This window comes from Lampris incognitus, chromosome 17 (genome assembly GCF_029633865.1).
Source record: "Lampris incognitus isolate fLamInc1 chromosome 17, fLamInc1.hap2, whole genome shotgun sequence".
In the NCBI taxonomy this organism is placed as follows: Eukaryota; Metazoa; Chordata; class Actinopteri; order Lampriformes; family Lampridae; genus Lampris; species Lampris incognitus.
The window spans coordinates 22031703-22041993 of NC_079227.1; positions in this window are offsets into that span (position 1 = coordinate 22031703).

Below are 10291 nucleotides of genomic sequence, written 5' to 3' on the forward strand. Positions count from 1 at the left end.
ATTGTAAACCATTCATGCACAGGTATCTTTGACGGTACTTTGCACAGGCTGAATGCTAGAAGGATCCAGCTTTAGGAAAGTTTAACATTGCAATACACTGCATGCATGCATGCATGCATGCATGCATTTTTGTTGTTGTTGTTGCATTTGCTCGGCGTGCTTTTTGTGTGACGGATGAATTTTCAGATTTTAGGATTGGTTTAAAAACCATTCCAGAGCATTCAGGTTTCAGTTTACTATAAGGTAAGGGAATGTGCCCGCTATACTAACTCCAGCCTGCTAACACAAAATATTCCCTAGCTAGCAAACTCGTGTCAGCTTTGAGACCACCGTGCAAACAAGGTCCATGACAGACAGGTTGATAATTCTCCGGCAACGATGCTCATCCCGTCAACTAGATCCTCTCCACTAATTTCCTTCGCCCCATGAGGATTCAGCGCAGGGAAGGCACTCCAGCACACCCCAGCTTAGTAATTAAATCACCGGACGCTCCCTACTGTATATACACCCCGTGGGGTATGAAATGATAGCAGAGGACGGATTAAACACTAGCTGAGCACTCGGTTCAACATTTAGCCCCAGCGAGTTTTCTCGAAATGTGATTCTGTCGTTCGATGCCCAACAGTACGGCAGGCGTTGTGTTCTGTTAATGCTATTTACGTTGGAGACCGCTAGGTGGCACTACTATGGTTTATATTGTAACGTGCATGGATAAGAAGACACGCTGGCCGCTGGCTGGCGAGTCTGACCCTTTAGTCGAGCGGTTAGCGATGTCTCCTGCGGTGCGGGCGATACAAGTTCGCTTCCCGGCCGCGGCAGTTCCTGTGGTAGCGTTGTCCCCCGAATTCGCTACAATATGTTCCAGGTACTGTGAGTTACGCGTGTATAGAAGAAGTAAAACGTGTCTGAAAAGAAACAGTGCTAAGTAAAGTACACGCTCCCCTGTTCCTCTTCTTCGTGTGTTGACGTCTGATACTGAACCAACTACACAACAAGGCGGAGTCGCCCCCCTTCTCGCCGAGTGTGTTAACCCAACATCAAGTTCTCCTTCCATCCCTCGCGAGGAGCTGCTTTGGAAAAGTCAAAGTACTCCCCTCCGTTCAGCCGCCTGAAGGGGACATTAGATATGGCAACCAGTTGACAGAGGCAGGAGTTAACAAAAAGCCTTTGTGTTTCTATTTTTGAAACCTGAGGAGGGTACATGTTGCAGGGGCTCCTGCAGAGAGAAATGTTGCAGTATAGACGATGGCTAGCTGCATGACCTCTTTAGCTTGTTCAGTATTTGTTCAGTGTTTTTTCCAAGCCAGCAGTGTTGCACAGTGAACTCCTTTCTCAAGTGAAATGTGTGTGTGTGTGTGGATCGCCACCCTGCCGTGGTGGAGAAGCTCGCAATGATCCCAATATAGCAATGATCCTAAGAGCTATGCCGTCTGGAGCTTGGCCTCCTGGTAGGGTCACCCAAGGTCGACAGGTCAAGGGGGAGGTTCCAGGCGAAGCACCATCCAACAAAGACCGCAACGGTGGAACTGGTGGAAGATGTCTCCAGGTCACAGCGGCAGTGAAGGCGGATGAAGGCTGCAACAGAGGGCGGTCCCCAATCATCTTGGTTCCCCAGGGCACTGGACTCTGGCCACCTCCTGCCAAGGACGGTGTGGTGGCTGCAGGCGCGTCAGCCTCTCTATGTGAAAAGCTGTCATGCGCAGGCAGCCTCCCATTATGCGGCTCCAGGAGCGGCCTTTACGCCCACCTGAAGACCCGGAGGGAACCAGAGGGACCCAGAGGGAGGACACTCATACTCGACCCCGAGTGACTGACGATGATGATGATGATGATGTGTGTGTGTGTGCGCGCGGTTGGTTTAATGTGTGCACGTGTTTGCGAACATACATGAGTGCCGACACAAGTATGGCCCCTCCTGGGTTTTCACTGAGACAAAAACCTTTATATGTCACTATAGATCCACTCCCCATCTGGACTCAATCTCCACATGATGGAGAGTTTCTCAATCTATGTATGTATGTATGTATGTATGTATGTATGTATGTATGTATGTATGTATGTATGTATGTATGTATGTATGTATGTATGTATGTATGTATGCATGCATGCATGCATGTATGTATGCATGTATGCATGTATGTATGTATCTATCAGTCTGTCTGTCTGTCTGTCTGTCTGTCTATCAGAATGTATGCATGTGTATCTGTACCCCACTTGCTGTATGTACTTAAGTCCGGTCACGAAAAGCACAAACAGAAATGAATTTACGCATAGTGTGATTATGTTTTGGTGGTTAATCTGATAGCTAATATCTCCTGTCAGCGCTTCTCCCAAAATAGCTGCTTTTCTAGTTTTGACAGTCTCCATTCCTTTAAACATTTACTTATCTGACTGTTCAGTGCTGTGTGCGTCACACGTAGTGCTCAAGGCGGCCGGCCCATCCTCTTTATTCAGATCCTGTTTTTTTTCAATGGCACTGTTACGCTCCTGCTGATCTGGAGCAGACGCACTCCAGCAACCCCCCTCTCCATGCCCCCCCCCCACACACACACACATACACACACACGCGCTCCGACAACCAGACTGGTAATCTGAGGGTCCATTACGCTGCGTATTGCCAGAGATTATAGTGTTAACTTGACACCAGACCCTCTGCTCTCCAGTCACATAATCTACTCACTCAGCATTTTTCTTTCTGTTTCACTTCCTGCCTTGGTTCCCCCTCCTCATCTCCGTCTCTCTCTCTCTCCCATGTTTCAGACTCAGGATGTACAAGATATCAAATCTCTTTGTATGTTCAGGTTCATTTATGTATTAACCCGCCTCATCTTAACTTTCTCCCCTTTCCCCCCTTTGCTTGTGCTGAAGTGGTCACCGTCAACTCCTGTTCCTAGCCCATCCATCCATCCATCCATCCATCCATCCATCCATCCATCCATCCATCCATCCATCCATCCATCCATTATCCAAACCGCTTATCCTGCTGTCAGGGTCGCGGGGATGCTGGAGCCTATCCCAGCAGTCATTGGGCGCCAGGCAGCGAGACATCCTGGACAGGCCGCCAGGCCATCACAGGGCTCTCACACACACACACACACACACACACACACACACACACACACACACGAAACTATTATATTATCAAATCAATCAAATTATCCAGATATCCTTAATCCCAAAGTGTGCCTGTGTAAAACTGCTCTCTAAACCTTGCTGTCGACCAGAATAGGAGCGGCATTATGTGACTTTCAGAAGCATTATATTCAGCCGGGAAGTCACAGCGCATTAAGCCTATGTATGCAGTAGCGTACCAAGCTTACAGTAAAGATTATGATCCATGTATTATAGTTAGATGTGTTCACCTCTGACCCCCCCCACCTCCCCACCCCCTGAACGGTAAAGACAGAACTAAGGGTTTTGAGCATGAACCATTTAATGGCATTGCACTCCATTCAAGTTGAAGTTCAAGCTACAATCTGAAGGACCGGGATGCAATCACAGCTCCGTTTCGCTGACGTACTTAAGATGGTAACGACGCCCAAAATATCATCGACGGTTTTTTTTTGGATGTGCCCCTGTTAATATTCACCGGATCTCTTGGATTTGAAGTGCTCCAACACGAATTATTATCTGTTATTACTGGGCGTCCGGGTAGCGTAGCGGTCTATTCTGTTGCCTACCAACATGTGGGTCGCCGGTTCGAATCCCCGTGTTACCTCCGGCTTGGTCGGGCATCCCCCCAGACACAATTGGCCGTGTCTGCGGGTGGGAAGCCGGATGTGGGTATGTGTCCTGGTCGCTGCACCAGCGCCTCCTCTGGTCGGTTGGGGCGCTTGTTCCGGGGGGAGAACAGTGTGATCTTCCCACGCGCTACGTCCCCCTGGCGAAACTCCTCACTGTCAGGTGAAAAGAAGCAGCTGGCGACTCCACATGTATGGGAGGAGGCATGTGGTAGTCTGCAGCCCTCCCCGGATCGGCAGAGGGGGTGGAGCAGCGAGCGAGACGGCTCGGAAGAATGAGGTAATTGGCCAAGTACAACTGGGGAGAAAAAGAGAAGGGGGGATCATTACCGTTATTACTGTAAACTACTAATAAGACACGTTAGCCTCTAGCCTACGGGTCTGACCCTTTAGTCGAGCGGTTAGTGATGTCGCCTTGTGGTGCAGTACACCTCGTATCGAATCCCGCAACGGGCGAAAAAATAACCGGTTACATTGGCGGCAGCGGTGGGATCCGGAAGTGTGCAGATTCTCAGAAGTCTCTTCGGAGCGCGGGAATAACAAAGCGCGAGGGCGCGCTTCCGGGAGAGGGTGACGACTGTTAACCACTAATAAGACACGTTAGCCCCTAGCTAACGGGTCTGACCCTTTAGCCGAGCGGTTAGTGATGTCGCCTTGTGGTGCAGTACACCCCGTATCGAATCCCGCACCGGGTAAGAAAAGAACCGGTTACATTACCATGTCTGCACGCGTTTGCAACCAGCAGAGTCCCTTCGGTACTTTGCAAACATATAGGAGAGGAGTAAAACTACACCTTTTCAAAACAGATTTTGAGGTAAATATGTGAAGCTATTCTGGCGTTTAGGCTTCATGGTCACAATCAACACCTCTTCCTGTTGCCGGCGAAGGTACGAAGCAGACCCAACATCTCCAGCGTTTGCCATTACTGGTTTATAAAAACAAAACAACGCGGGTGAAGGACTCAGAACCCGTGCAGGATGTCCCTGTAGTAGTAGAACACGTGGATGTGGGGGCAAACACCGCACACATACCCCCCCAAAAATACAGAAACGTGCGCAAAAAAAATCATAATTTCAAGCACGCGGCCCAAGTATAACCTCTGAAGCCCCGTTTCCACTTTAGTGTCACGCTTTCGCCGACACGCGACAACGGGGGTATTGTATTTAGAAATCACGTCAGGACACAGCGCTGTCGCTCGACACAACCTCTCCGTGGCATTCTTTATTTAGACTGACACAGCATCAAAGGCAGACCCGATCAAACAACCCAGAGCCCGCAGGCATCACCAATCGATCCCAGCACAATAGAACAGCACCAAATCAAATGCAGCACTGTCGATGTGTGCATACATAACATTCCCCCCCCCCCCCGGCAGGATTTCAAACATGAAAGGTTGACACAAAGTCCTCTAGGGGGCCAGGGCGTAAACGTGTGCGAACAGGTCGCGGGGCGGCCTGAGGCTGGTCAGGCCGAGGTGGGGAGGGAGATGGCAGGGGAAGCTGAGGCCCAGAAATGTCTGGGGCCCGTGTAGGAGCTGCATGAAGCCCCGGGGCGTCTCGCCATGCTGAGGGAATGGCTATGGTTGTGTCACCAGCTGTGTGTGGCGGAGCTGACACCTTCCGTAGACGACTGGAGTGCCACCGAGTGCCATCGCTGAGGAGGTAAGTGGCTGGGCCCAGCTGACGGGTGACTTGGAGAGGAGAGGACCAGTATGAAGCCATTTTATTGTCCCTGTGGGGCCTGCGGACCCTGACCCAGTCTGACACATTGATGTCTGGCACCCTGGTTCGTTTTGACTGGTCAAACCGTTGCTTCATCCGCGTCTGCTGACGAGTGACTGAGGCTCTGACCCCAGAGGGAGGTGCCTGAGGTGTGGAGGGGCGGAGCCTGTCAAGGGGCATGCACAGTTCCCGGCCTAGCATGAGAGAGGCTGGGGAGACGCCTGTGGTCGAGTGCTGTGTGGCCCGATAGTGCAGCAGAGTGTGACGGATGGCCTGCGTGAAAGAGCACCCTTGGGCCATGTGTGCTCTGAGGCCGTTCTTCAGTGACTGGTGAAAACGTTCAACGCCGCCATTGGCCTGGCGGTGGTAGTACGCAGTGCGTATATGACGGATGCCCTTGCTGTCGAGATAAGCAGTGAACTCAGCAGAGACCAGCTGAGGGCCGTTGTCAGTGGTGATGGCCTTTGGGAGGCCCCAGCGAGAGAAAAGAGAGTCCAGGAAGTCGATGATGATCTGTGAGGTCACAGTGCCGGAAGTGGTGAGTTCAGGCCATTTTGAGTGTAGATCGTAGGCGACCACCATGAAGCGTTGGTGGTGGGGAACTCCATGGATCTCACCACAAATGTCCAACTGCAGGTGTTCCCAGGGCTGAGAGGGCCAGGCGAGAGGTTGCAGGGGTGGGGGAGCCTGGTGGCCAGTCTTGCCACTCACAAGGCAGGCAGAACAGTCCTTCACCAGAGCCTCAATATCTCTGTCTATCCCCGGCCACCACACCAGGTCTCGGCAGCGCTGTTTCAGTTTCACAATGCCCAGGTGGCCTTCATGCGCCGTATTCAAAACACGTGCACGGAGAGCAGCTGGGACCACTGTGCAAAACCCACGTGCCACGCAGGTGTCGTTCCAGCAGGAGAGCTCCTGTCTGACTCGGGCGAACGCAGCCAGCTCCTCTGGGACCTTGTGAGGCCAGCCGTTCTGGATGTAGGTGCGGAGCTGGGAGAGGACAGGGTCCTGTTCGGAGGCTGCCCTCAGCTCCTGCAGAGAGACAGTGGCCTGGAGGGGTGTGTGTAGCATTTGGACAATGTCCTTTTCCACACAGTCAGTGTCCGTCTGTGGAGCTGGGGTGGAGACAGAGCGAGAGAGCAGGTCGGCGACAACATTGTCTCTGCCTGGGGTGAACTGCAGGCTGAAGTTGTACTGGCGGAGGCGGTCAGACCAGCGGTGCAGCCTCAGGGGTTTGTGGCCTGTCCCAGATGTGGACAGCAGCGCTGTCAGGGCCTGGTGATCTGTCCTGAGGGTGAAGGAGCGGCCATAGAGGTAGAGGTGCCACCTTTCACAAGCCCAGATACAGGCTAACGCCTCACGCTCACCCACGGAGTACCGCTGCTCGGTCAGGTTGAGGGCACGGGAGGCGAAGGCAATGGGCTTCTCCACACCGTTCTGGGTTTGAGACAGCACGGCCCCTATCGCTGTGGCTGATGCGTCACAGGTCACAAAGGTGGAGCTGGAGATGTCGAAGTGAGCCAACACTGGTGGTGAAGTCAGTTGAGTCTTGAGATCACGCACAGCGTCACTGCATGCCTTTGACCACACCCATGGCTCGGCCTTACGCAGCAGCTGGCGCAGGGGGGCTGTGGTCACAGAGTACTGGGGAAGAAACCTCAGGTAGTAACTTGTCATACCCAGGAAGGAGGCGACCTGGGCGGCCGAGCTGGGCTCAGGGATGGCCTGAATGGCGTCCACGTTGGATTGTAGTGGAGTTACACCGCTCGCTGACAGCCGGAACCCAACGAAGTCGATGGCTGGTACAGAGAGGACACATTTCTCAGCATTGAGAGTTAGCTTGTGCTTGGACAGGGCTGCGAAGACCATGTTAAGGCGCTTGTCGTGGATTTCACTGGTGGGCCCGTGTACCACTATATCGTCCAGATAAATGGCCACGCCCAGTATGCCAGCCAGCACGGAGACCATGATTTTCTGGAAGCAGCTAGGGGCGGAGCTGAGACCGAAAGGCATCCTGGTGTAGCGAAACACTCCTGCATGTGTCACAAAGGCTGTGAGGTTTCGGCTGCTGGGGTGGAGGGGCACCTGTAAGTACCCCTGTCTGAGGTCGAGCTTGGAGAACACCTCAGAGCCATAGAACTGAGCAGTGAGTTCTTCTGAGGTGGGCAGTGGATACTTATCAGGGACCACTGCCTTATTTACTGCACGTAGATCGACGCAGACACGCAGGCCCCCCGACTTCTTCTTAGCCACCACGAGGTTTGAGACCCAAGGTGACGCGTCCACCGGTTCAATGATGCCAGCTTCCAGCAGTTGTTGCAGCTCGGCGGAGACCCCATCACGGAGAGCCAACGGGATGCGGCGCAGTGGTTGGATGACAGATTTCACAGCAGGGTTGAGGAGAGGTTGATGGGTGAAGGCGGAGAGGCAGCCCAGCCCCATAAACAGCGATGGCCACTTCTGCTGCCAAGGTGTGGCGACAGTCAGGATTGCTGCCCCCCTTGTGTCTAAGAGGGAAAACCCCAGAGCGGAGAACAGGTCCAGGCCCATCAGGTTGGCCCCACGGCGTGCCACATGAAAAACTGCATTGGGCACCAGCTTGGTTCCATAGCGGACAGTCAGTTGGAGAGAGCCAACCAGATCGATTTTGGAGTCACCATACCCACAGAGGACAGCTGAGGGTGCGGACAGTGGCAGTGAACCGAAAAATTGACTGTAGGTATCAACATTCAGGAGAGACACACTTGCACCGGTGTCCAACAGCAGGGGGATGCACACATCATTAATGTTGACTGTGCATGATTTGAATGACACTGGCCCAGAGCTCACCTTGTGAATGACGGCGGTTGAAGACTGGGGGGTGTGGCCCTCTGACCCAGCCGGGGAAGATCGACAGACGTTGGCAAAGTGATTGTGCTTACCGCAGCTACGGCATGTCTGGCCACGGGCAGGGCAGTTCTGAGCCCTTGAAACATGAGACCGAGACCCACAGTTACCACAGGACTGTTGAGGGCGGGGCCGAGAACGCCGTCGTTGCAGTTGCAAGACGTCCCCAGTGGAGTCGGCGCCCGCCTCGCTCTGGCTGGGTTGCGTCCCGAGGGGCAGCCGTGAGTAGAGGGAGGAGTCGTTGGCAGCTTGACTGGAGGTGGCCACTTGCTGTGTATTTAGCATAGCAGCATACTCAGCTGCTCCCTCAACCTGTAGTGCGATGGTAATTGCTCTGGACAGCAGCAGATCATCTTTTTCCAGCAGGAGAGTCTCACGCACCTTTGCGTTGTTGGTGTGTTCGATTAGCTGGTCGCGAACCATCTCGTCCTGAAGCGCGCCAAACTTGCATGAGCTAGCTAGCCCTCGCAAATTAGCTACGTACTGCCGCACAGACTCACCAGGCAGTTGGTGTCGCTGACGGAATATAAATCGCCGAAGGAGGGCACTCTGTGGAGCAGCGAAATGGGTGCTCATAAGTCCCACAGCTTCGGCAAAGCTTGTGACGTTCCCCAGAATCCCGAGCACACGATGACCCTCTGCTCCCAAGTAGTGAAGCAACAGAGCCGTCTTCCTAGCCTGGCTCACGTCGTCGAGCCCTGAGGCGATGATGTAATTTTCAAAACTATGTAGCCAGCGAGTCCGTGGTACCGGAGGCTCGCCAGGTAATGCCAGGAAGGAGGCAGGTGGTGGGAGAGAGATATCAGCCATCCTCGTCGCCAATATGGTATTTAGAAATCACGTCAGGACACAGCGCTGTCGCTCGACACAACCTCTCCGTGGCATTCTTTATTTAGACTGACACAGCATCAAAGGCAGACCCGATCAAACAACCCAGAGCCCGCAGGCATCACCAATCGATCCCAGCACAATAGAACAGCACCAAATCAAATGCAGCACTGTCGATGTGTGCATACATAACAGGGGGGTGGGGGGCATTTATTATAATGTCTCCTGCCTGGCTCGAGCGTGTTTTCATTGTTGGGTACTTATCTCAGAGGTAGGATCTCGAAATCTAATTACGTTGAACCATTGATATGCAAGAAGAGACAAGACGAGCTGGCACGTATTGGTCTCGGTGTGTCTTTGATTGAAAGGCTGGAGGGGCTGTTAATCACCACGGGTCCTCTGATGACCGCATATGAGACGGAGATCAACCAACTGTTCCGCTAAACACAACATATCAACGGCACGTATGTGTGTATGTGTGCGTGTAAAACCCATATGGCCGCATGGGGAGTCCGTGCTTAACAATGGCGGTATCACGGTGATAATCCGCTCTTCACGACAAGGCAGGAGGGTCTCGCAACATCAGACGTGTTGACGTGACACTTGGCAGAGGCAACTGCTGAACATATGTGGTCATTTACAAATGATGCCGACGAGCCCCGACCTTGTAAAATATATGTTGGCTCCGCACCTGATTAGTGTTCTATCAATTTCCTTTCTGATAAGAGACTAATGACGTCACATGATGTGACAGGAGACAAGATGAAGTAATGTAATGTAATGTAATGTAATCCTGATGATGAGGGGAAAGATCTGCTGTTACAGTTCAGGTATTCTACCAACACTGTGTGTGTGTGTGTGTGTGTGTGTGTGTGTGTGTGTGTGTGTGTGTGTGTGTGTGTGAGGTTGAAAGAGGGGTGTAGAGATGTAGAGGTGATTACAGTCATGACACTGGAGGCTGGATTATGGAGGATTACACACACACGCGCACACACACACACACACACACACACACACACATGCACGCACAGGCAGTATCGTTCATGATACAGGACTGGTCATACAGAGGGGTGAGAGAGAGAGAGACATGGAGAGGAGTGGAATAAAGGAAGGCCA